This window comes from Meriones unguiculatus, chromosome 15 (genome assembly GCF_030254825.1).
Source record: "Meriones unguiculatus strain TT.TT164.6M chromosome 15, Bangor_MerUng_6.1, whole genome shotgun sequence".
NCBI lineage: Eukaryota > Metazoa > Chordata > Mammalia > Rodentia > Muridae > Meriones > Meriones unguiculatus.
The window spans coordinates 26,434,981-26,458,559 of NC_083362.1; positions in this window are offsets into that span (position 1 = coordinate 26,434,981).

Sequence of the window (23,579 nt, forward strand, 5' to 3'; positions counted from 1 at the left end):
AAACGTACTAAAATATGTGCACCTAAAGAAGATAAACAAAAAAGAGGACCTGGAGTAAGATGATCAATCCTCACTTAGAAAGACAAATTGGATGGACATGGGAAGTAAGGAGAAAACAAATAACAAGACAGAAGCCTACAGCAGAGGGCCTCTGAAAAACTCTTCCTAGCAGTGTATCAAAGCAGATGCTGAGACTCATAACGAAAGCTTGGGCAGAGTGCAGGGAATCATATGAAAGAAGGGAAGTTAGTATGACCTAGAGAGGACAGGAGCTATAGGACAAAATATATCAGGGCACAGGGGCCCTCTAAAAGACTGTTTCTCCAACCAAGGTCTATGTATGTATATAACCTAGAACTCCTGCTCAGTAACCAAGTGGTTTTTCCCTAGTAAGAGGAGCAGGAACTATTTCTGACATGAACTCAGGGACTGCCTCCTTTACCTATACCCGATTAGGGAGGAGCAGTCTCGCTAGGCCACAGAGGAGGACATGACAGGAGTTCCCTGGTAGAGTTTTTGGGGTCACTCATATATACTGTATACTATCATATCATCTGAAAATAGTGATAATTTGACTTCTTCCTTTCCAATTTGTATCCCCTTGAACTCCTTCAACTGTCTTATTGCTCTGGCAAGGACTTCCAGAACTATGTTGAAGCGATATGGAGAGAGTGAGTAGCCTTGTCTTGTCCCTGATTACAGTGGGATTGCTTTAAGTTTCTTTCCGTTCAGTTTGATGCTGGCTATAGGCTTGCTGTATATCACCTTTACTATGTTTAGATATGTACCTTGTATCCCTGATCTCTCCAATACTTTAAACGTGAATGGATGTTGGATTTTGTCAAATGTTTTTTCAGCATCTAGGGAGGTTATCATATGTTTTTTTTTTTCTTTCAGTTTGTTAATATGGTGGATCACATTGATGGATTTCCATATATTTAACCACCCCTGCATACCTGGGATGAAGCTTACTTGGTCATAGTGGATGATATCTTTGGTGTGTTAAATTATTCGGTTTGCAAGTATTTTGTTGAGTACTTTTGCATCATTGTTCATAAGGGAGATAGGCCTGAAATCCTCTTTCTTTGTTGGGTCTTTGTGAGGTTTAGGTACCAAGGTGACTGTGACCTCATAGAATGAGTTTGGTAGTGTTCCTTCTGTTTCTATTTTGTGGAATTGTTTGACTAGAACTGGAGTTAGCTCTTCTTTGAAGGTCTTGCCTTCTTCACTCAGAATCCTCCCATACCTTCCTTCCTTTTATTTTCACATTCATGACCTCTTTGTATTAATTGTTGTTACATTTATGCCTCAGTACAAAAAAAGAAAGAGATAAATCATTAAGTTCAAATATGACATAAATTGTAGGTGAGAAACTGAAGTTTGTTTGGATTTTAAAATCAACTTACATCTAAATAATTTATTGCATTTTGACTTATTAGGGTTTTCTCAATATTCACAATATTGATATAAGTTTAAGGTTTATAATGAAAGTCAATTTGGAACTCATACAATAATTAATAATATTAGTGACAGTTATCTACTCTTCATCCTGAACTAAATTTGCAGTATGTGCACTAAGGTTTATTTTTTAATTATAAAAATGAAAAAAAATGTTAAACAAGAGTATATGTGGGAAGTAAGAAGAATTTGAGACATTTAGGGTATCTTTTGAAAATAACAAACCTGAAAACTACTATCCTTGTACACAAATATATTTGTTTTTGAAGGAGGTGGGATTCATGTACTTCCCTTAGCTCAGTGATCCACATTGCAATCACTCTTTGATTTATAGTCTTTGACTCTGTTCACTAAATCATATCTTTCCTTTCTTGTACTGCGAGATGAAACCCTCACCTCTGAGGTTCAGTCTGTAACTAACATCTTTTAGAGAGGAGGAGAAATGACCCAGTTGTATAGAACACTTGCAGAGGACATAGTTTCAGTTTCTGGTACCCACATGATAGCTAACAACCATCCATAACTCCAATTCTAGAAGATCTAATACATTCTTTTGACCTATCTGTGTACCAGGTATGCATATTGTACATTGATTTACATGGAGTAAAAACACTCACACCATAAGATAGATAGATAGATAGATAGATAGATAGATAGATACATACATACATACATACATGCATACATACATGCATACATACATACATAGACAGATAGATAGATTTAATATTTTGGATTGATGAGTTTAGTTCTATATCTTAAGTTGCCTAAAAAAATCTTTGCTTGTATGAAACTAATTTGAGACATTTGTTCTAAAAATCATTACACAATGAAGCCTAATTTTCTTTTCAATGCAATTTCTTTCAGGGACACAACTGAAAAGAAATTGTGAGAGAATAAAATACAACCTAGCAAACATTAACAAAAATATGCCTGTATTTATGTGAATTTAAACATCAGTTCCTGTAATATTTCCAAAAATGCCAGAGACAATATCATAATTCTCAACTATGAAAATTAGTGTATTCAAGAACAAAGAAAAACTTTATGCCAAAAGAAAAATTCTACTAAGAAGAATATGTGTGAGAATTTTATTACAAAAAATGGAACAATATACTCATTAATTTGATTCTTTCTATTACATGTTTTTCAAACTTGGTGTTCTTTCTTCTGAATAAACTGAAAGTTAATTCATATTAAAAATAAATCTATATTTGTTTAGAGAAAATCATTATATTCACAAAAATGAAAAAATAGATTTTAAACAAAAGCACACTACATGGAATTTTTGGCATTTTCTCTGTTTAAAATACACATAGTCTTTAGCTTATTTCACATATAGAATAAATCATTATAGGCTTTTTGGATATTGGAAGTGAACAAGCTCCTTAATACATTCTTATCAGGTAGGTTACATACTATCTCCCTCTTCAGAGTCACAGCTCTTGGGGCCACAGTCACAGCTTCAGCTGGTTATTTCATAGATGTCTCTTTATTGTTTCCTTCCATTTTGTTATTATTTATACTTAATGTCCTCTTCTTTTATTTAAAGATGTTATTTCCCTACAGTACTTAATCTCTTTATTGAACTTCTTATTTACTTTTGAGTGTGAGTGCAAATGCCACAGTCCAGACTCAGGGGTGAGAAGACAGCTTGTGAGAGTCAGGACTCCTTCCCCTCCTTGTGTGTCCAGAGTACTGATGTCAGAGCCTCTGGCTTGGCACCATAACCCTCAGAGTCATTTCAACAGCTCCCTTATATTTCTCATTGTCCACAGCCTTTCCAAAGTCATTTAACATTTCTTTTTATAATAATGTTTAGATAGATAGATAGATAGATAGATAGATAGATAGATAGATAGATGATACTGAGATATGAGAAAAAGAGCAGGTGGAAAAGGATTCTAGATAAATTCTATGAAATACTAATGTAAAATATTTAGTAAATCACTACAGCCATGATATTTAGTCTTACACTTATATGTCTTTTCAATACTTACCCTATTAATAAACCATAATACAAATGTTGACTCATTTTGTGCATTTAGGAAAAGAAAATATTTGGGTATTAGGCAACATATGCTTTAATTACATTACTCCATGAATAGTAGATATATAGTCTCATATTTAGAAATCTAAACCACCAAAGAAATACTTTTATTTACCAGCTAAGCAGTTTAAAATAATTCCCTAAAATTTACTAACCTAAGTGTAATTGATGTAAATATTTTATATACATTTTTTGTAGTTTGACAAATTCCCTGTAACTGACTAAATAACTACATCACTTCAAATAAAAAGGCTTTTTCAGTTGAAGTTAAACTCTTTTTCAGATTTTCTGAACTCATCAATCACTTATAATATAATATATATATTAATATAATATAATATATATAATATAATATAATATAATATAATATAATATGAGATCAACCGATCTCTATTAGTTAAGGTTACTAGTGCTGTAATAAAATACCATGACCAAAAATACCTTGGGGAATAAAGGGTTTATTTCTGTTTACAGCTCCACATCACAGTCAGGAAAGCAATTGAGGCAGGGCAGGCACTTTCAGGTAGAAACAATGCTGCCTGTATTTCTATCCATGGCTAACTCAGTTTGCTTTCTTATTATACCATGAAGGATCAACAGCTCAGGGGTGACACTACCAACTGGGCACTCCCAAATCAATCAATAATCAAGGCAATACCCACAGATTAGCATACAGCTGTTCTTACGGAGGCATTTTCTCTATAAGAGTCTCTCTTCCTTGATTTGTGTCAAGTGGCAAAAATACAGCTAGCAAAAGCCTTTGAGAAACAGTGTCTCTCTTGAGGAGCAAACTGATTATTTTCGGTGGGTACATAAACTAGCCATTCTCACATCTTGCTACAAATTTCAGAAAAGTCCAAATGGCCATTTTATCCATTTTAGTCTAGAATACTTTCGTATTTAATTGTAATTTGTAAAGTGCTAAGTTGATCATAATTGTTTATAATGTTTGAAGCTCAAGAGAAAATACTTGATTTTGAAGTTGTTTAAACATTTTTGTCATATACATATAAACATAATATTGAATTTTTTTTTTCAATGCAGTTTATTCAGGAACCTTGAACAATCCTCGGACCCTGGGGAAAGCCAGCCCACAGCTTAAATAGCCTCTGGGTAGCCAACCCAGGCATGCCACGTGGGCAATGCAGATAGGTCCACATACATGGAAGCAAGCCAGATCCTCAGCCTTAGCCAAATGTGGAATTGTTCGTGACAGAGAGCACTCACCATCGGGAAGGTGGAAGGCAGAAACCAGCTCCATCTTTAAGGCATAGCATTCCGCAGCTCTCTACAGTTCCCCCTTTTTGTTTTATACGCATCAGGCAAGAGTAGAGGTCTGATCTCTCATATTAGAAATAAATTGGGACTTTGTACCGATGTTCATTTAACCATGTAATGTTTTGAAATGTGTTTATTTTGAATGTTTATATTAGGCTAGGAATAGACATACATCTCATCAAACATTTTTCAGTTTTTTTCATATTTTGTATTTTATGTGCATTGGCATTTTACCTGCATGTATGTCTGTGCAAGAGTGTCAGGTGCCCTGGAACTGAAGTTACAGACAGTTGTGAACCACTATGTGGGTGCTGGGAATTGAACCTGGGTCCTCTGGAAAAGCAAACATTCAGTGCTTTTAATTGTTGAGTAATTTCTCCAGTCCCCCCTTTTTTAAATTTCTTAACATAACTCTTTTGAAAAAATATTTTAAAAGTAAAAAAGATAAAAATTAATGTTGTATTTTAACATCTTCTAATTTAAGAGAAAATGGGGAAAGTGGGATACCATTTCATTGAAATGAAGCAAGCTTTAAGTTAACTTTCACTAAAAAGCAGATTTGTATTTTGTTTTGAGCAAAAAAAGTCTCTGCAATTAGTATAAAATATATACTTTAATTAGTCTATATTAACTTTGGAAAGAACATTATTCCATAACTATAAATGTTGTCCCACTGTTTAGAAAAATGTACAGAAAATGGAGAGCAGACATTCACAGTGAACCTAACAAAGTACTTGAAATTGTATGTTGCAAGCGGATATCACACATAAATTAGCAGAATTTGTAGCAGCACATATTTATTCCTATATATATATATATAATATCATTCAGGACTGTTCTTGTTTATGACAAAGCAATGTGTTGGAAACCACGTGGATATTTAAATTTTACTACAGTGTTTTTCAAACATCAAATATATCTTTAATGGCACTTAATCAAGAATAGACTACAGTTGGTCATGGTAGGATATATATTAAATCCTGTCATTTGGGAGGCAGAGGCAGATGAATCTCTGTCAGTTCAAGGTCACCCTGGTTTACACAGTAAGTCCCAGGACAGCCAATGAATGCTGTAAGAGCCCATCTCAAAGAAAACAAAACAAAGCAAAAGTACGAATCATGGTCTGTTATACCAAAACTTGTGAGGCTAAGGCAGAAATTTATTGTGAGTTCAATGTACACCTGAGTTTCATAGAAAGACCCTGTATCTATAAATGAAGAAAACAATAAAGATACTATAAATTATGTGTGCTAGGTTCCCTAAGACATGTATGTGACTTTATTCTTTTTGAAAATGTTTGGGGCAGGGAGGAGATGAGGAAGGGAGGGTGGGATTGGGAGGAAATGAGGGACGGGGCTACAGCTGGGATACAAAGAATAACCTGTGATTAATATAAAAAATAAAAATAAAAAATAAAAATAAATGAAAATGTTTTAAGTGACTTTCTCATTCACAGTGTGATATTTTCCCCATGATGCAAATTTAGAATATTAAATAATAATGTACATATGTCCAGGTTATATCAGTCCATAATAACTATTCTTCTTGGGATAGTAGCTTATTAAATGATATACTTTGCAGTGGTATTTGGATAATGTATGTCAACATGGCTTTGTTCAAGCAGACAGAATATTTGTATTTTTTTAATTTTTTATTTAACTTTTATTAATTACACTTTATTCCTTTTGTATCCCCCCATAAGCCCCTCCCTCCTCCCCTCCCGGTCCCACCCTTCTCCCCTTTCTACATGCATGCCTCTCCCAAAGTCCACTGATAGGGGAGGTCCTCCTCTCCTTCTTTCTGATCTTTTTTTTTTTTTTTTTTTTTGTTCTTCTCAATGCAATTTATTCGGGAACCTTGAACAATCTTCTGACCCTGGGGAAAGCCAGCCCACAGCTTAAATAGCCTCTGGGTAGCCAACCCCAGCGTGCCTCATGGGCAATGCAGATAGGTCCACATACACAGAAGCAAGCCAGATCCTCAGCCTTAGCCAAATATGGAGTTGTTTGTGACAGAGAGCACTCACCATCCGGAAGGTGGAAGGCGGAAACCAGTTCCATCTTTAAGGTGCGGCATTACGTAGCTCTCTACAGTTCTCCCTTTTTGTTTTAGACTCATCAGGCAAGAGTAGATATTAGAAACAAATTGGGACTTTGTACTGATGTTCATTTAGGTGTCATCCACCCAAAGAGCATCAGACCCCTCCAATACCTTTTTCTCAGAGGCGGGACCTGGGGCATCAACCCGCATGCAATCAGACATGCTCTTCTCTGGGTCGAAAGCGGCTGACCCTGAGTGCACTGCTTAGCCTCGCATCCTGCGCATAACATTTTAGCTTTTTATGGTAGCCAACCATGCTTGGGGAGACTGTCCTGCTTCAATGGCTGTAAAGGCCTGAATGGTCATGGCTGCATTACGCTGTTGTGAGACTCTAATCTTGCATATACACCACAGGCAATCCAAGAAGACCAACACCAGAAGGCCTGCTAACGCTCCCATGCCCGCCCATTCCTTCAGATGATTCATGGCTGCAGCAATCCATGATGATAATCCTGTGGCTAGTCCTGCGTCCACTCTGGTAGAATTTGCTGTAACAATGGCCACTCTCAGCTGCTCCATCATAGTATCGAATTCTTCAGTCCAATTACCTAAAATATAGCTAGACAATTGTTTAGACAGATTTGCAGCACGGGAAAAATTCTCATATTTTTTTTACATACTTTTTCAGCCTTTGAAAATTTCATACATGTGCACACATGAACTACACTTATGGCCAACCAATCTATCTCCCTAAAAACTTCAGGTTTTCTGTATTATTGTGGTCACTGCTTTCTTACTGAGTCTAACTAGTCCTGCACATAGGTATGAGATCACCATGAAACATGTGCAGCCCACCCTCCCGAACTTTGTCTCTTCCTTCATTAGCAACGATCAATTATCAGTAGTTCCGCAGTTGGGGTGGGTGGAGTGGTTCTCGAGAACCATTCCACTCTACATTTTGGGATTTTGAGTGGCTTAATCTTATTCAGGTAACCACAACTACAGTGAGTTGATATGTGCACCAACCATATAATAGCTAGAACATGTTATCTCTATATGAGGAAGGCTGATTTGTAGAAATTATTTATGGCCGTGCACTCACGGTCACCTTTTTCACTCACTTTAAGCACATGTGTGTCTCTACATTAACCACTAGTCACTGCAAAAAGAAGTTTCTCTGGCCAAGATTGAGAAAAGCACGAATCTATAGGTATAAACATAAATATTCAAGAGGCAGTTTGACAACAAAAGAGCTTATGATGTCCCCCTCATAAATCTTATCTTCTTTTAAACATTAAAACATCATAGTTAAAATGGAACATACTATAAGGTTTCTTCTGTTATCTTCTATCTCCTTATTAACTATAGCTCATAAGCCTTTATCAAAGAATTCTTTTAAAAGTTGCAAATACGATCATTTAATATGACTATGTAAATGTAGATATTATTTAGAGAATTTGTGTGTGTCATAGTTAAGCTAATCAGCGGTACAGAAACATCAAAACTTTGTTCTTCCAAAGTCACTGTGACTTTGTGAGTTGACGCTGTTTTAAAAACCAAAATTATTAACTGAGCATAAATACATCAGAGTCTTATTAAAATTTTGTTCTATGCTCCCTGACTTTTATTTTAGAATCACTGGATCTTTGAAATTATGAGAGTAACTTGAAAGAAATGAGAAACCAGTATATCTAGAAGGATTTATAAAAATTCTTTTAGTATTTAGAAAATTCTAGAGATATACCCACTTTTAGAAAATTATTTTGATATCACAACATCTGATGAGACACTATGGTATTGAAGGATGTAATTAACTCGACAGTCATGTAAAAATGAAAATAGTTTTCTCTTCCTGAAATTGTATTTAAATGCTTAAAATGTCTACCTTATAGTCTGATGTTTATTAGCTCATTATTTTTAACAGATTCCCTTCCTATATAGCCTAGATTTACATCCTGGTGTAATTATATAAAATATAACAGTCAAGTCAAAAGAAAAGTCAAATTGGAAACAGATACACAAGTCAACAGAACACTTGAGAGTCTCTGAACAGATATTTAGAATAAATTGCAGTAATGTAATATACTCAGTTTTTCATTGCTTTGAAAAAGAACACAAAAAGTTAATTTCAAACAGTATGCTATTATATTATTGCTTTGGAAGTAAGGATCTGGAATGTGTTCTACCCCCAAAGATAAAGTATCGCACGTCACATTCCCTCTACAGGCGCTAGTAAAGAAACTATTTCTATCCTTTTCTGTTTCCTCTTTTAGGGGTCATCCATAGTCTTTGCCTAGGGTATCTTCCAAACCCAATACCATCCAGTCCTCAATTCAATCTTTCACTGTTTCTTGAGCCTCTTTCTTCCCCTTCTAAGAACCTTTGTGATTATAGTGAGCACACTTGGATGACCTTGGATAAACTTTTAAACAGCAACAACAAAACAACCTTAGTTTCATCTTGCACCACAGTTACCAAAATTATGTGAAGGCCTGAATCCTTGACTTCTCTGAATGCAATGGTTTCCTATGAATTCTACTTTTTTTTCTTTTTTTAAACTTTTATTAATTACACTTTATTTACTTTGTATCCCCCCATAAGCCCCTCCTTCCTCCCCTCCCAATTCCACATTCTCTCCCCCTTCTTCACGCCTGCCCTTCCCCAAGTCCACTGATAGCAGAGGTCCCCCTCTCCTTCCTTCTGATCTTAGTCTATCAGATCTCATCAGGAGTGGCTGCATTGTCATCCTCTGTGGCTGGTAAGACTGCTCCCCTTCAGGGGGAGGTGATCAAAGAGCAGGCCAAACAGTTCACGTCAGAGACAGTCCCTGTTCCCATTACTATGGAAACCACATGGACACTGAACTGCCATGGACTACATCTGTGCAGGTTATCTTCATGTCTGGTACTTGGTTGGAGTATGAGTCTCTGGAAAGACTCCTGTGTTCAAATTTTCTGGTTCTGTTGCTCTCCTTGTGGAGTTTCTGTACTCTCTAGATCTTACTATTTCCCACTTTTTTCATAAGATTCCATGCACACTGCCCAACAGTTGGCCATAAGTCTCAGCATCTGCTTTGATAGTCTGCAGAGCAGAGCCTTTCAGAGACCCTCTGTGGCAGGTTCCTAACTTGTTTCCTGTTTTCTTTTTCTTCTGGTGTCCATCCTCTTTGCCTTTTGGGATGAAGATTGAGCATTTTAGTCAGGGTCCTCCCTCTTGATTAGTTTCTTTAGGTATACAGATTTTAGTAGGTTTATCCTATGTTATATGTCTATATGAGTGAGTAATAGCCAGAAGCTGGAAACAACCCAGATGCCCCTCAACTGAAGAATGGATACAGAAATTGTGGTATATCTACTTTTTTTAAACCAATGTAGGTAGCACAACAACATTGATGTGCCTCACTGGAACCAGTGAATAAATATTCATGACAGCAGGTCAGCAGTGATAACTCTGGAGCAGTAGCTGAGAATTTAAATCCTAATCTCCAGGCAGTGAGCAGAGAGAAAGAGAGACTATAATGGGCTTTTGGAAACTCAAATTCCAATGCCAGTGACACACCTGCTCCAAAAAGTGCCACGCTTTGTAATACTTCCTAAACAGTTCACCAACTGGGGACCAAGCAATCAAATATATTAGTCTACAGGAGCCATTCTCATTCAAACCAAAATGTTTCATTTCTAAAAGCAAGTTTATAAACATATTTCTAAAACTTAGGCACATGATAGACATGATTGGTGGATTCCAGCAGGGTAATTTAAAAGATTGCCTAAGTCCTGTTCCTGTTTGATGGTTCACATCAACTATTATAAAGGTTTCATGATAGCCCCAATTTGTATAATGGGGTTTGTGGAGAAGAAAAGCAATGACAATAAGTAGTTCTATCATAATCTCAAAAAGTATAGAAAAGTTAAAAAAAAAAGTCTAACTGAAAGATTGTGAGAGCCTAAATAATTAAAAATTAGTTTTTTGGGGTTATTGGATTAAATTTTAATAAACAAGCCTGAAAAAGGCCAGACATTTGTCTGGCCACCTGCAGGGAGGAAGCAGCCTTATTGCATTCTTTCTTGCCCACTAGAGATAAAGTTGCTAGGAAACTGGCCCAGACAGCCCCTCTCCCCTAGCAATAACCAAACAAAGTGAGCCAGAACTTTTAATGGTTTTGGTGCCTTCCCACAGCTAATCATTTTAAAATACAACATCCCCTTTTGTATTTCAACCAATAGTTGTTTGCCAGGCTGGAATTCCCACACTCTGGGCTCTCTGGGAAAGACTGGGTCCTAAAAATCTCTCTCAGTTCTGAGTTGAGGTTCTCAGTCGAATACCCGTGCATTGGTGTCTGTAATAGTCCCAGCTTGAGCTACAATAAAGATCCTCCTGTGTTTTGCAACAGACTCAACTCCTTGTGGTCTTTTGGAAGTCTTTTGAAATGGGCACAACAGTAGCAGTAAGATCAATCATTGGACTATGAGAACTCTCAAAAAGAATTGGTGGATAAGTGCATAAAAATTTAATTGACAGTGAAAATTTAAATTCCAGTGTGAAGCTCCAGGCTATAGAACTGCTTTTCTTATTATTATTATTTAAAATTTATTCATTTTGTTTCCCAGTTGTAGCCCCCTCCTTATCTCCTCCTCATTCCTTCCTCTTCCTCGCCTATTCCTCTTCCTTAGTCCACTGGTAAGGGAAGTCCTCCTCCCCAACTCTCTGACCCTAGTCTATCAGGTTCCATCGGGACAGTATTTCTGTGTTCTAAATCCACTCTGCAACTATGAGGTATTGTATCCATCCATTACTATTTAACGACTGCTTTATAAGCTAAATTAAGTTTCCTAATTATATAAGTGCTTTTGTGAAATCAGTCACATCTCAAAAGCAAGATAATCTTCAACTTTTTAAAAAATTTATACTTATATCAATTTCTCTTATCTTTTCTTCCCTCCAGCTTTTCAAATGCTTCTTTTCTCCAACATCTCCGATGCTCCCTTTCATTTCCTCTGAAACCCAAGGCCTCTTTTTCTTTAAATTTTTAATATATTTTTTTTTATTTATTACAGTTTAGTCACTTTGTATCCTAGCTGTAGCACCACCCTCACCCCTCCCTATCCAAGCCCCCCCTCCTCTGGTGGGTTCAACCTTACCAGGTCACAGAGGAAGACAATGCAGACAGTTTTGATGAGATCTGGTCGGCTAGGGTCAGATGGAAGGGGAGGAGGTCCTACCCTATCAGTGGACTGGGGGATGGGCATCGGAGAAGAAGAGGGTGAGATTGGGAGGGGTTAGGGGAGGGGGCTACAGCTGAGATACAAAGTGAATGAATTGTAATTAATAAAAATAAAGATAAAAATTTTAATTAGTTGTTAAATTTCTGTTGTTTTAGAATATAGAGGAATTTGTCCAGATAGTGTAGTGTTATTGTATTTTCTTTTTTTTTTTTTTATGTCTTCAAAGAGCTTTAATATAGCAGCAATTAATAGGCTATGATCTTTTTGATTTTTTTTTTCAATGCAGTTTATTCAGGAACCTTGAACAATCATCTGACCCTGGGGAAAGCCAGCCTACAGCTTAAATAGCCTCTGGGTAGCCAACTCCAGCATGCCACGTGGGCAATGCAGATAGGTCCACATACATGGAAGCAAGCCAGATCCTCAGCCTTAGCCAAATGTGGAGTTGTTCGTGACAGAGAGCACTCACCATGGGGAAGGTGGAAGTCAGAAACCAGCTCCATCTTTAAGGCACAGGATTCCACAGCTCTCTACAGTTCCCCCTTTTTGTTTTAGACGCATCAGGCAAGAGTAGAGGTCTGATCTCTGATATTAGAAATAAATTGGGACTTTGTACTGATGTTCATTTAGGTGTCATCCACCCAAAGAGCATCAGACCCGTCAGATACCTTTTTCTCAGAGGCGGGACCTGGGGCATCAACCCACATGTAATCAGACATGATCTTCTCTGGGTCGAAAGCGGCTGACCCTGAGTGCACTGCTTAGCCTCGCATCCTGAGTGTAACATTTTAGCTTTTTATGGTAGCCAACCATGCTTGGGGAGACTGTCCTGCTTCAATGGCTGTAAAGGCCTGAATGGTCATGGCTGCATTACGCTGTTGTGAGACTCTAATCTTGCATATACACCACAGGCAATCCAAGAAGACCAACACCAGAAGGCCTGCTAACGCTCCCATGCCCGCCCATTCCTTCAGATGATTCATGGCTGCAGCAATCCATGATGATAATCCTGTGGCTAGTCCTGCGTCCACTCTGGTAGAATTTACCGTGACAATGGCCACTCTCAGCTGCTCCATCATAGTATCGAATTCTCCAGTCCAATTACCTAAAGTATAGGTAGACAATTGTTTAGACAGATTTGCAACACAGGGAAAATTCTCATGTTGTATGCTAGTGACTCAAAGTCCAGCATACTTTCATTGACAGCCAAGTTGAGCGATTTGCCATAGGGTATCAATTTGCTCCTGCATGAGGTCAATCCTCTGATTGAACACCATCAAGCCTCCTTTTAGTTGAGCATTAATTCCTTTTTGTACATCTAAGGCATGAGCTACATTGGCTAAAAGGTTATTCAGGGTCTGAGCAGTCTGCACAGTATGACTCCTGGCTAATGCCGCGGTGGTAGGGTGGTAGCTCCAACAGCCGCCAATGCGATGGCCGTAACAATGGTGGCTGCAATTCCAAGATCCCTTTTCTGTCTGAAGAGAGTCATAGCATGAGGGGCATCAACGGGCACAGGCACCCAGAGAGGCATGCGAATAACCAGCTAGTAAATTTACTAGCATTCCAGCATTGGGCAAAAAAGCAAGTATCATTACCACAATTACTTGGCTCTATCTGGCTAATAATGAATAAAAATGGGGGATATAAACAAACAGGTGTAGGCTTATAGGAAATATTATCAGAAGCCTTAACCCCCTCGTTGGAACATCCTGCATCAGTTCTAGAACTAGCAGTGGTGGTGTCCGAGGTCTGAGTAGGTTCAGGAGACCATTGCCCCCAGGGGCGAGACGTGCTCCATGTAAATTGACAACTCCATGTTTTCTTCCACTTTTGAAAGTCATTTAAGGTTCTTAAATTATTTTTTCCCTTTTTTTTAAAAATTTTTCATCAATTACACTTAATCATTCTGCATCCCCCCATAAGCCCCTCCCTCCTCCCCTCCCAATCCCACCCTCCCTCCTCCCTCTGCATGCATGTACCTCCCCAAGTCCACTGATAGGGGAGGTTCTCCTCTCCTTTCTGATCTTAGTCCATCAGTTCACATCAAAAGTGACTGCATTGTCCTCTACTATGGCCTGGTAAGGCTGCTCCCCCTCAGGAGGAGGTGACTAAGGAGCAGGCCAGTCAGTTCATGTCAGAGGCAGTCCCTCTTCACATTACTATGTGACCCAATTGTACTCTGAACTGCCCTGGGCTACATCTGTGCAAGGGTTCTGGGTTATCTCTATGAATAGTCCTTGGTAGGAGTATGAGCCTCTGGGAAGTTCCCTGTGTTCAAATTTTCTTGTTCTATTGCTCTCCTTGTGGAGACCCTGACCTCTCCAGCTCTTACTATTTCCCAGTTCTTACCTAAAATTCCATTCACTCTGCCCAACAGTTGCCCATCAGGCTCAGCATCTGCTTTGATAGTCTGTAGGGCAGAGGCTTTCAGAGGCCTTCTCTGGTAGGTTCCTAGGTTGTTTCCTGTTTTCTTCTTCTTCTGATGTCCATACTCTTTGCCTTTCAGGATGGGGATTGGACATTTTAGTTGGGGTCCACTCTCTTGCTTAGTTTCTTTAGATGCACAGGTTATAGTGGGTTTGTCCTATGTTGTATGTCTATATGAGTGAGTATATACCATGTGTATCTTTTTGCTTCTGGCACAACTCACTCAGGATGATCCTTTCCAGATCCTTCCATTTACCTGCAAATTTCATGATTTCCTTATTTTTCATTGCTGAATAATATTCCATTGTGTAGATGTACCACATTTTCTGCATCCCTTCTTCAGTTGAGGGGCATCTGGGTTGTTTCCAGCTTCTGGCTATTACAAATAAAGCTGCTACAAACATGGTTGAGCAAATGTCCTATTTGTGTGCTTGAGCCTCTTTTGGAAATATGCCTAGGGGTGGTATGGTTGGATCTTGGGGAAGCACTACTCCTAGTTGTCTGAGAAAGTGCCAGATTGCTTTCCAGAGTGGTTGTACAAGTTTACATTCCCACCAGCAGTGGAGAAGGGTTCCTCTTTCTCCACGACCTCTCTAGCATGTGTTATCACTTGAGCTTTTGATCTTGGCCATTCTCATGGTTGTAAGGTGAAATCTCAGGGTTGTTTTGATTTGCATTTCCCTAATGGCTAATGAGGTTGAGCATTTCTTTAAGTGCTTCTCTGCCATTCGGTATTCCTCTACAGAGAATTCTGTTTAGCTCTGTTCCCCATTTATTAAGTGGGTTACTTGGTTTGCTGCTTTTCAGCTTCTTTAGTTCTTTATATATACTTGATATGAGTCCTCTGTCAGATAAAGGGTTGGTAAAGATTCTTTCCCAATCTGTAGGCAGTCGCTATGTTTTGATGACGCTGTCCTTTGCTTTGCAGAAGCTTTTCAGTTTCATGAGGTCCCATTTATTGATTGTTGCTCTTAGAGCCTGTGCTGTTGGTGTTCTGTTCAGGAAATTTTCCCCTGTTACCAATGAGTTCTAGGGTATTCCCCATTATTTTTTTCAAGCTGATTTAATGTGTCTGGTATTATGTTGAGGTCTTTGATCCACTTGGACTTCAGTTTTGTGCAAGGTGATAAGTATGGATCTATTTTCATTTTTCTACGTGTAGACATCCAGTTGGACCAGAACCATTTGTTGAAGATGCTATCTTTTTTCCATTGTATGGTTTTGGCGTCTTTGTCAAAGATCAGGTGTCCATAAGTGTGTGGGTTTATTTCTGGGTCTTCTGTTTGGTTCCATTGATCCACTATTCTGTTATTATGCCAGTACCATGCAGTTTTTAAAACTGTTGCTCTATAGTACAACTTAAGATCGGGGATGGAGATACCTCCAGAAGATCTTTTACTGTAGAGGATGGTTTTAGCAATTCTGGGTTTCTTGTTATCCCATATGAAGTTGAGAATTTTTCTTTCCAGGTCTGTAAAGAATTGTGTTGGTAATTTGATGGGCATTGCATTGAATCTGTAGATTGCTTTTGGTAAGATTGCCATTTTTAAATGTTAATCCTGCCAAGCCATGAGCATGGGAGATCTTTCCATCTTCTCATATCTTCTTCTAGTTCTTTTTTCAGAGATTTGAAATTTTTTTCATACAAGTCTTTGACTTCCTTGGTTAGGGTTACTCTTAGGTACCTTAAGTCATTTGTGGATATTGTGAAGGGTGTTGTTTCCCTGATTTCTTTCTCAGCCCTTTTCTCTTTTGTATACAGGAGGGCTACTGATTTTTTTAAGTTAATTTTGTATCCGGCCACTTTGCTAATGGTGTTTATCAGCTGTAGGAGTTCCCTGGTAGAGTTTTTGGGGTCACTCACGTATACTATCATATCATCTGCAAATAGTGATAATTTGACTTCTTCCTTTCCAATTTGTATCCCCTTGATCTCCTTCAACTGTCTTATTGCTCTAGCAAGGACTTCCAGAACTATGTTGAAGAGATATGGAGAGAATGGGCAGCCTTGTCTTTTCCCTGATTCCAGTGGGATTGTTTTAAGTTTCTCTCCGTTCTGTTTGATATTGGCTATAGGTTTGCTGTATATCGCCTTTACTATGTTTAGATATGTGCCTTGTATCCCTGATCTCTCCAATACTTTAAACATGAATGGATGTTGGATTTTGTTAAAGGCTTTTTCAGCATCTAGGGAGATTATCATGTGGTTTTTTTCTTTCAATTTGTTAATATGGTGGATCACATTGATGGATTTCCGTACATTGAACCACCCCTGAATACCTGGGATGAAGCCTACTTGGTCATGGTGGATGATATCTTTGATGTGTTCGTGTATTCGGTTTGCGAGTATTTTGTTGAGTATTTTTGCATCAATGTTCATAAGGGAGATTGGCCTGAAGTTCTCTTTTTTGGTTGGGTCTTTGTGAGGTTTAGGTACCAAGGTGACTGTGGCTTCATAAAATGAGTTTGGTAATGTTGCTTCTGTTTCGATTTTGTGGAATAGTTTGAAGAGATTTGGAATTAGCTCTTTTTTGAATGTCTGGTAGAATTCTGTGCTGAAACCATCAGGTCCTGGGCTTTTTTTGGATGGGAGACTTTCTATGACTGCTACTATTTCCTTGGGGGATATAGGACTATTTAATTGAGTTACCTGGTCCTGATTTAGCTTTGGTAAGTGGAATCGATCAAGAAAATTGTCCATTTCATTTAAATTTTCAAATTTTGTTCTGTATAGACTTTTGAAGTAAGTCCTAATGATTGCTTGGATTTCCTCAGTGTCTGTAGTTATGTCCCCTTTTCATTTCTGATTTTGTTGATTTGGATGGTGTCTCTCTGCCTTTTAGTTAGCTTGGCTAAGGCTTTGTCTATCTTGTTGATTTTCTCAAAGAACCAGCTCTTGGTTTCATTGATTCTTTGAATTGTTTTATTTGTTTCTAATTGATTGATTTCAGCCCTGAGTTTGATTATTTCCTGCCGTCTGCTCCTTCTTGGTGTGTCTGCTTCTTTTTTTTCTAGGGTTTTTAAGTGAGCCATTAAGTTGCTTGAACGTGCTGTCTCAAATTTCTTCTTGTAAGCACTTAGTGCTATGAACTTTCCTCTTAGCACTGCATTCATTGTGTCCCACAAGTTTGGGTATGTTGTGTCTTCATTTTCATTGATTTCTAGGAAGATTTTAATTTCTTTCTTTATTTCTTCCCTGACCCAGCTGTCTTTTAGTAGCAAGTTGCTCAGTTTCCATGTATGTGTAGGCTTTTTGCTATTTCTGTTGTTACTGTGGTCCAGCTTTATTCCATGGTGATCAGACAGGATACAAGGGATTATTTCAATCTTCCTGTATGTGTTGAGGCTTGCTTTGTGACCAACTATGTGGTCTATTTTGGAGAAGGTTCCATGAGGTGCTGAGAAGAAGGTAAATTCTTTTGTGTTTGGGTGTAAGGTTCTATAAATGTCTGTTAGGTCCATTTGATTCATGACCTCTGTTAGAGACATTGTTTCTTTGTTTAATTTCTGTTTTGTTGATCTGTCCTTTGTTGAGAGTGGGGTGTTGAAGTCTCCCACTATTAGTGTGTGTGGATCTATGTGTGGTTTAAGTTTTATCAGTGTTTCTTTCACAAATGTGGGTGCCCTTGTATTTGGGGCATAGATGTTCAGGATTGTGATGTCTTCTTGGTGGAATTTTTTCTTGATGAGTATGAAGTGTCCTTCCCCATCTCTTTTGATTAATTTTGGTTGAAAGTCTATTTTATCAGATATTAGAATGGCTACTCCTGCTTGCTTCTTGCGTCCATTTGCTTGAAAAGCCCTCTTCCATCCCTTTACCCTCAGGTAATGTCTATCTTTGTGACTTAGGTGTGTTTCTTGTATACAACAGATTGCTGGGTTTTGTTTACGCATCCATTCTGTTAGTCTTTGTCTTTTTATTGGAGAATTAAGTCCATTGATATTGAGAGAGAGTAATGACTAGTGGCTGTTAGATCCTTTGAATTTGATGTTGGCTGTGGTCATACGGTTGTGTGCTTGGTTGCTTTTTGTTTTACTGTAGTGGAGTTATTTATTTCCTGTGTTTTCTTGAGTGTAGCTAGATTTCTTGGGTTGTATTTTCCCTTCCAGTGTCTTCTATAATGCTGGATTTGTTTGTAGGTATTGTTGAAATTTGTTTTTGTCATTGAATATCTTGTTTTCTCCGTCTATGAGGACTGAGAGTTTTGCAGGGTATAGTAGCCTGGGCTGACATCTGTGTTCTCTTAGGGTCTGCATGATATCCGTCCAGGCCCTTCTGGCTTTCATAGTCTCTGTTGAAAAGTCAGGTGTGATTCTAATGGGTTTGCCATTATATGTTACTTGGCCTTTTTCTCTTGCAGCTTTTAGTATTTTTTCTTTGTTCTGTATACTTACTGTTTTGATTATTATGTGGCGTGAGGATTTTCTTTTCTAGTCTAATTTATTGGGTATTCTATAGGCCTCTTGTATTCTTATTGGCCTCTCCTTTAAGTTGGGGAAATTTTCTTCAATGATTTTGTTTAAAATATTTTCTGGGACTTGGTGCAGGTAATCTTCTTTTTCGTCTATTCCTATTATTCTTAGGTTTTGTCTTTTTATGTTGTCTTGAATTTCTTGGAAGGTCTGTGTCAGGAATTTTTTAGATTTAACATTTTCTTTGACAGATACATCTATTTCTTCCATTGTATCTTCAACACCTGAGATTCTTTCTTCCATTTCTTGTAGCCTATTGGTTATGCTAACCTCTGTAGTTCCTGCTATCTTCCCTAAGTTCTTTCTCTCCACAATTTCTTCCTTTTTTTTTTTTTTTTTTTTTACTTTTTCCAATTCTATCATCAGGTCTTGAGCTGTTTTGTTGGTTTCCTTCCCCTGTCTGACTGTATTTTCATGTTTTTCCATCAGTTCCTCAGCTGTTTGAACAATCCACTGTTTCTTTTATTTCATTCAGTGATTTAAGCATTTCCTCTTTAAAGGTCACATACCGTTTGGCTGCAGCTTCTTCTAATTCTTTTCGTATTTTATTTGTTTCCTCTGTTATCATCTTCTTGACCATAGAGGTTAGGTCTTCTCTTTGAATTTCATTTATGCTGGGGTGTCTAGGGCTATTTGCCCCTGGATAACTGTGTTCTGGAGATGCCATAATGCTCTGGCTTTTGTTGGTTGTTCTTTTACGCTGTCCTCTACCCATTGGGCTATCTTAGTTGTTTGAATTTAATTTCTGGTTGTTCCTGGACTGTTGTAGTGGAGGGAATCCCTTTGGCAGGAAGATGGTTTTTCCTGAAGGAAGCCTTCCCAGCTTTTTGGTTATAGTCCCTGGATGTCTGGTGTTTTTCAGGAGTTGCTACAGCTCACTTCAGGCATAGAGACCTGGGTGGTAACTGTGGTCCTGATTAGTCAAGAGGGCTCTCCTCTCACATGGAGAAGTCCTGGAGACAGCTGCCCTCCTTCTGGGTTTCTTGCTGTAAATTTAGTGATCAGCTGCTGTAACCTGTGTGTCCCGTGGTTTGGTCGGTTTTGTTAGGGATAACTGGTTGCCCCTTGGAGCAGTATCTGGGGGTTGATCTCAGGGTTCCTGGTCTTTTGTAGGTCTGAGGTTGGGGCTCTGTGCCCCAGAACCCAAGAGGCAATCTGTGGCGGGTGAGTACTGCTCTGGTGTCTTGGGGCACTCAGTTCTGTCTGTAAGGAGTAGTTGGTACAAAGCAGGCCTCTGAGCTGGCGGAGCGTGTGCCCACCTGCTAGTCTGCGAGAGCTGAGTTTCCAATCACTCTGTGCTCCCTGTTTGGGCCCAGATCTGTGATGGCTGGTCGTACTCACCTGTTTGCGATCTGCAGTCTGCTAGACTTTCCCTACGTGAGCACAGCAGCACGGTTTCTTCCTTCTCTGTGGGGTCCTCTCTGGACAGGGGTTCCTAGTCCCTGTTGTACTGGGGCGCACTGCTTGTCTGTACTACTGAGCTGAGCGCAAAGCTCTCCGCGCGTGGCAGGAGCTCGGCTTTGATGGCGGCAATGACCTTCTGGGGAAAGCCTGGGTGACCTGGATCAGACCCGCAACCTTGCTTCCCTGTGGGGTCCCCCTGCAACTGGGACTCCCAGTCTCAGGTACCCTTGTGCCCACGGATCAGCCTGGGAAAGTGGCTGGGACACGCCCGCTTGCGCTCCAGCCTGGAGACCCAAAGCCCACGTTACCCGGGATTTCTTCCGGGTTCTGGCTGGGTAGCCTTGAGTGGACCAGACTGATTCCCACACCGTGGGAGCCTCCCCTCACCTGGGAAACATGATCAATGTAGTTTCATGGCCCCCGAGTTCAGTCTCCTGGTTTCTGCACGGAGAGTGCTGTCCTGCTTCTCAGACCTGCTGTTCTCCCGTTGCCGCCATCTTGGCTCGTGTTATTGTATTTTCAACATGTGGGTTTTTGATATTTCTATAGTCTTTATTTCTGTTTAATTGGTGACATATTTCTGTAATCTCAACACTGTGGTAGTTGAGGCTGGCATTTTGGTAATTCTGGGACAGCGTAGGCTATGGAGTGAGGTTCAGTCTATCATGGGCTTAACAGCAAGATTTTTAAATAGAAAACAAAACATGGTACTACTCAAACTCCTTCTCCCCTTGCTTTTTCCCTCTCTCTCCCTCTTCTTCTTTCTCTCCCCTCAATTACCTTCCCCATCCCATGCTACTCTCTCTCATAAAAGCTAAGTACAATGTAATAGACTGTAGTCCCAACCCTGAGTTGATGAGAAAGTTGGGGAGCTAGAAAAGGAAGAATCCTGAAAATTCATTGTCCTATCAGCTTTGACAATTAGTGAATTTGGTGCTCACTGTTAGACACTGTCTCAACAAAATGAAATAGGGAGTTATAGAGGATGCGGACTTCTGACATCCATGTGCATTCACACATGCACACACACACACACACACACACACACACACACACACAGATATCCCACCTAAATAAACAACTTTCCTTTCCTTCGTGTACCGAATAATGAGGTATAATATATTAGAAATAACAAGAAAGCTCATGTTGCTAACTTAATTTCTTTTTCTTTCTGTTATTATTTATCAGCGATTATAAGAAACAGTAGTTATCTGTCACATTCATTCCTTCATACTCTTGTTTAATTAATATTTTTCTTAAAACTCACAATCAATGTGTCATTAATTCAAAGTTTTCTTGATCATACAGAGATGCAATTTGCTAAATTATGCAAAAAAATGCACCTGCATGCTCAAGGCCCATGACTTCTTATAAGCAGGTTTTTTTATGCTTGATTTTGGAGTGCATATTTACCTTGTAAAGAACAATGTCAGCAAATATAATTACTAACATGAGTTGCTCATCAGACCTAGAGCCTGAATCTGATCAATGTTTTACTCTTAACAAGACAAGGCTTTGTAGCAGTAATCTTGAGACATAGACATCTCAATTGGCTTCTTGTATTACAGCCAGATGTACAATCAGCTAATGGAAATGAGAGATCATAAAATTTTGCCCACCATAGTTTGTAAAGTAGCCAATTTAGAACTGTATAGTAGACTCTTTAGCTCTGAAATTAGATCCTGCTTTGCAGTTTCTACCACTCAGACCATCCTAGTATTTTGTCATTTATTTTAACTCCAATAGGTACCAGTTCTCTTTGACAGGAAATTTGTTTTCTAACTTCCCACTTAAAAAAATCTATATACTTTCTGAGAGTTTTTCAAAAATTACTGTGTAAAAAACAGATCATCTTTTGATCTTTGACCTCTTAAATCAAACCAAACAAACTTCTTTGAGAACATACTATTCATGTTAGTATTCAAAACAAAGAGGTGGGACATAGTCTGAGAAGTTATTGAGAGCACAACATGCCACAAGAAGAAGAAATTGTAATTAACTACTATATCTGTCCCTTTCTTTTCCTCCTGGACACCATGTATCATTACTCTCTCCACATATAATCTTTCCACTGTTCGCAGTGTACTCTACTTTTCCCATAACTCAGCCTCACATAAAATATTTTACCCCAAGAACAGAACTCTTTTCCTCAACAGCTTAAAAAGTAACAAATTTAATCTCTAGCATCATTCATACTTCCTTAGAAAAAAGATATATTTAATATTATAGTTGTTATAAAGATGTACATAATGACCTAGAATTTGTATATCATTCAGTAGATACCAACTTGCTGTTTGAAATATTAACATATGTACAAATATTCTTCTTTCAAAGATGGTGAAAATGCCAAAGATTTCTTCCTTAATGTGTCTGGTGTTGTATTGCATTTTGACCAGTCAAGTGTGAGTCTTGAGATTTTTTTTTTTCTTTTCTATTCTTTCTTCTTTTTTTTTATTTTTCTTTTATTTTATTAATTACACTTTATTCACTTTGTATTCCCCCATAAGCCCATCCCTCCTCCCTTCCCAACCCCACCCTCCCTCCCCTTTCTTCAAACATGCCCTTCCCCAAGTCCACTGATAAGGGAAGTCCGCCTCTCCTTCCTTCTGATCTTAGTCTATCAGATCACATCAGGAGTGGCTGCATTGTCATATTCTGTGGCCCTTCAGGGGGTGGTGATCAAAGAGCAGGCCAATCAGATTATTTCAGAAGCAGTCCCTCTTCCCATTACTATGTAACTCACTTGGACACTAAACTGCCATGGGTTACCTATGCAGTGGTTCTATGTTATCTCCATGCCTGGTACTTGGTTGGAGTATGAGTCTCTAGAAAGACTCCTGTGTTCAAATTTTCTGGTTCTGTTGCTCTCCTTGTGGGGTTCCTGTCCTCTCCAGATCTTACTATTTCCCACTTCTTACATAAGATTCCATGCACACGGCCCAACAGTTCGCCATAAGTTTCAGCATCTGCTTTTATACCCTGCAAGGCAGAGCCTTTCAGAGGCCCTCTGTGGCAGGTTTCTAGGTTGTTTCCCATTTTCTTCTTCTTCTGATGTCTATCCTCTTTGCCTTTGGAGATGGGGATTGAACATTTTAGTCAGGATCTTCTCTCTTGATTAATTTCTTTAGATGTACAGATTTTTAGTAGGTTTATCCTATATTATATGTCAATATGAGTGAGTATATACCATGTGTGTCTTTCTGCTTCTGGAACAGCTCACTCAG